This window comes from Chenopodium album, chromosome 15 (assembly GCF_948465745.1).
Source record: "Chenopodium album chromosome 15, dcCheAlbu1.1, whole genome shotgun sequence".
Classification (NCBI taxonomy): domain Eukaryota; kingdom Viridiplantae; phylum Streptophyta; class Magnoliopsida; order Caryophyllales; family Amaranthaceae; genus Chenopodium; species Chenopodium album.
This window is the reverse complement of record NC_137848.1, coordinates 23,992,470-23,997,131: the sequence shown is the minus strand read 5'-3', so window position 1 is coordinate 23,997,131 and position 4,662 is coordinate 23,992,470. Positions and strand designations below refer to the sequence as shown.

The 4,662-nt window shown below is 39.5% G+C and overlaps 1 non-coding gene across 1 annotated transcript; it reads right to left on the bottom strand.

Annotated features, from left to right (window-relative positions):
• Window positions 1-1,188: 1,188 nt before the first annotated feature.
• On the bottom strand, window positions 1,189-1,294 carry LOC145583499 (small nucleolar RNA R71). The gene has a single exon (XR_014100143.1). It is a non-coding gene; the product is annotated as a small nucleolar RNA R71 (small nucleolar RNA).
• Window positions 1,295-4,662: the final 3,368 nt, after the last annotated feature.

Sequence of the window (4,662 nt, the reverse complement as noted above, 5' to 3'; positions counted from 1 at the left end):
ATGTGATTAATTAGATTAGGAGTGATCAACCTATAAGGTTAATCTAGATTGCATAGCTAATTTCAATGACATGAACCCTTGATTTGAGAATTTCTTTAATTGGTTGAATTTGATTGTGATTCTCCTTGTTAGTCATTCTTAGTGAACCCTAGCTTGGCTTATAGGAGATAGATTTTGGATTCTATTAATTGCAACTATTGTTCGTCCTTTGCAATGTTTGAATTAATCGAGTCATCTATTGATTAGCATGATCATTGAGCTTGCATGTGGAACCTATATCCCTAGTGTTTAGCATATTGATTTTCTTTGATTTGTTTAGCTATTTGATACCTTAGGTACAATTCATTTCATCTTACAATCTTCGAAGTAGCTTGACCCTAGGCTATAACTTTCTCCTACTCATTCCTTTGGGTTCGACCCTTAACTTACCTTATACTCGTATTTAGGTTTGTTAAGTGTTTATAAATTTGTTTGGCTTTAGGGGAGATTAGAAAACGACCTTCATTTTCCCTAAGTCAAAATGGCGCCGTTGCTAGGGATTGATATTGGTGCTTTGTTATAGTTGTTGAGTGTACTTCATTCTTAATTCGAAAATACAAAAATATTTTTCTCTTTTTGGCTACATTTGTAGCCGTGCTACTAATTGTTTCTTTTGAGATTGTATGCGTAGAGCACGTGGTCGTTCACTAGTGCCACTTCATCCGGAAATTGAGAGGACAATTGCAAGGATAAGAGTTGCTAGACGTTCTTTGATTTCTAGCCCTTCAAGTGAAGAGGAACTACAACAAGAAGAACAAGCAAGGATGGGAGAAAATCCAAGGGTGGCATTGAAGGAATTGAGGATTCCGGGTGCATATAGGTTTGAAAGTAGGATTGCTCCACCTACAACACCGGCAAATAACTTCGAAATAAGGCCGACAATGATCACTTTGATAGAGAGGTGACAATTTAGTGGGGCTAAACATGAAAACTCGCTAAATCATCTCAAAGAGTTCGAAAAGTATTGCAACACTACCAAAGTGAATGGAATTTCCCAAGAATTCATCCGCCTCAAGCTTTTTCCCTTTTCTCTCATAGGGCGTGCCTTGGAATGGCTAGACAAGGAGGTCAAACCCAATTCTCTAAGGACATGGGACGAAGTGACCAAGGAATTTTTGTCCCGTTTATACCCACAAAAGAAAACGGCGGAAGCTAGAGCTTTGATTCAAGGTTTCAAGCAAAAGTCTAGTGAAAGCCTCTGTGAAGCATGGGAGATGTACAAGGAGTATCAAAGAGAATGTCCTCACCACGGAATTCCTACTTACCAAATTATTCAAATATTCTATGGTGGCCTAAGTCCTCAAGGAAAGTCATGTCTTGATGGAGGAGCCGAAGGTCCCATTATGAATAAAACGGAGGAGGAAGTGGTAGACATCATTGAAGAAGTAGTGAGATACTATAGAGATTGGCAAGATGGTGAAAGGGAGACAACTAGCAAGAGTAGCTCTTCGGTGTATTTGGTTGATCATCTTAATGCCATAAACAACTTGTCCTCACAAATGACAAACTTGGGGAAGGAAATGTCCGCTATCAAGGCAAAGTTGGAAAGTGCTACCTCCCAAGTTTCGATCTTCCCTCCCAATCTAAGGGGAGAGATATGTCTTCTAATTCTCAACCCTCTTCCTCTTCTAGTAACATGCCTAGTGGTTGCTTGTTTTGTGATGTTTGTTGATCGTATGATCATGATGCTTCTAATTGCCCTCATGCATGTATTGATGTTTGTGATGATCAAGATGGAAATGTGAATGATCATGTGAACTATGTGTCAAACAATAATGATTCTAGGTTTGAGAATCAAAGAGGTCAATGGAATAGGAATTACAACAACCATAGAAATTTTGACAACTATAACAAAGGTGGTGGTAATAGATACCAAGGGAACCAAAATTTCCGAGGTAACTATAACAACCAAGGTTATAGTAGCCAAAATCAAAACCAAAATTATGGTAATCATAATCAAGGTTATGGTTACCATAATCAAGGTTATGGTCAAAATCAAAGTAGAGGTAATTAGAACAATCAAAGTAGGGGAAATTTTCAAAACAATGCTCAAACGGGTCCCCCACCCGGTTTTTCTCCAAAGACCCAAAGTGATAATTCCTATGTTCAACCCTCTTCTTCTTCTAGAACTAACTTGGAGGAAATCATTGAAAATCAAACTAAGTTGTTGAACACCTACATAGCGGTGAGTGATAAGAAGTTTAATGAAATGATGACCCACAATAAGATGCCTAAAAACCAAATTTCTCAACTTGCCAATGCTTTGAAAGACCATGCAAGCCCTTCTTCTTTACCTTCTCAAGGCCTAGACCCTAAGAGACCCATTAATGCCATAGTCACAAGGAGTGGTAGGGTGCTTCAGGAGAGTTTTCCTAGCAAGACTAATCGTGAGAAGGGTGCCAAAGAAGTTTTAGTTGAGGATGAGGGAGATGGTGCATCTTTGAGTGAAGTGATGGTAGAGCCACCTAAGGAGGTGAAGGAAGAGAGAGAAGTTATGAAACCTAAGCTTCCTTATCCACAAAGATTCATGAGACACAAGTTGGATGAACAATTTGGAAGATTTATTGACATGCTCAAACAACTTCACCTTTCTCTACCATTTACCGATGTAGTCACCCAAATGCCAAATTATGTAAAATTCCTTAAAGACATTTTGAGCGGTAGGAGGATTTGTGACGGTGTGGAGACGGTGAACTTGACCGATAATTGTAGTGCAATCATAATGAACAAGATGCCACCTAAGCTAAAAGATCCCGAAAACTTTTCCATCCCTTATGTTATTTACAAAATGCAAATTGATAATGTCTTATGTGACCTAGGAGCTAGTGTTCGCCTTATGACATATTCGGTGTACCAAAGACTTGAAATAGGGGAACTCTTACCTACTAACATCACTTTGTAACTGGTCGATAGGTCAATCAAGTTTCCTAAGGGTAAGGTGGAGGATGTACCTTTGAGGGTTGGAAAATTTGTTATTCCGGTGGATTTTGTGGTACTTGAGATGGACGAAGACGCTATCATTCCTATCATTATAGGGAGACCCTTCCTCGCTACTTCGGGTGCTATGATAGATGTCAAGAGTGCTAAAATTTCACTTAAAGTAGGAGATGAGGTGATGGAATTTGACTTGAATGATAATATGAAGTATCCAAGTTCTTCTTTGGAGAATTGTATGATGATTGACTCTCTTAATAATGTTGTGTCTGCCATGCATGAGAAATTGGTCACCTCTAATGATGCTCTTGAGAATGTTTTGTTGAATAAGGAAAAGATAGGTGTTCCTAGCAAGGAGATGGCTTTGTATGAAGATGTGCTCAATGGAAGCATTGAGGATGTTGATGAGTAAATTTCCATGAACATTACTAGCCAAGAAGCATTCCAAGCGGCTACAACAAAGGAAGGTAAAGACTTCCCTATGGTTGAGCTCAAACCTCTTCCATCACACCTTAAGTATGAATTCTTAGGCCCTAACTCAACTTTTCCCGTGATTGTTAGTTCCTCCTTGAGTGAAAGCCAAGCCCAAAATTTGTGTGGTGTATTGAGAAAGCACCAAGTTGCTTTAAGCTATAACATTGATGACCTCAAGGGTATTAGTCCCGCCTTATGCATGCACCACATTACTCTTGAGGATAATACCTCACCAAGTATTGAAAGATAACGAAAACTTCACCCTCAAATGGGGGAAGTAGTCAAGAAGGAAATCACCAAGCTATTGGATGCGGGAATCATATTCCCCATCTCTAGCTCAAGGTAGGTTATCCCGATCCACGTTATCCTAAAGAAAGAAGGCATAACCGTTGTGGAGAATGAGAAAGGTGAGCTTAATCCTACAAGGACGATGATGAGATGGGGGATGTGTATAGATTATCGACATCTAAACACATCCACCAAAAAGGATCATTTCCCCCTTCCCTTCATTGATCAAATGCTTGAAGGACTAACAAGGCATAAGTATTATTGTTTTTTTGATGGCTATTCCGGTTTCTTTCAAATTCCTATTCATCCGGATGACCAAGAGAAAACAACTTTTACTTGTCCATATGGAACTTTTGCCTATAGGAGAATGCCATTTGGGTTTTGCAACGCCCCCGCCACTTTCCAACTTTGTATGATGAGCATTTTGGAGATATGTTGGAAGAGGAAATGGAAGTGTTTATGGATGATTTTTCGGTGGGAGGTGCTTCATTTGAGGCTTGCCTTGAGAACCTTGAAAAGTGTTTAGCTCGGTGTGAGAAAGTGATTCTAGTCTTGAATTGGGAAAAATGTCACTTTATGGTTGAGGAAGGCATTGTCCTTGGTCATAAGATCTCCCACAAAGGAATTGAGGTGGACCAAGCGAAGATTGGAGTCATTGAAAAGCTACCACCTCCGGTCAATGTAAAAGGTGTGAGATCTTTCTTGGGGCATGCCGGGTTTTATAGGAGATTCATCAAGGATTTCTCTCTAATTGCTAAGCCCCACAATGATCTTATTCAAAAGGATGTTGAATTTGTGTTTGATGATAGATGCTTGGAGGTATTCAACAAATTGAAGAAATCCTTGACTTCCAGCCCCATAGTCCAGCCTAGATTGCTTCGGTGGGTGCTTAAACATCAAACCTTTGATATTGATGTTAGAGACAAG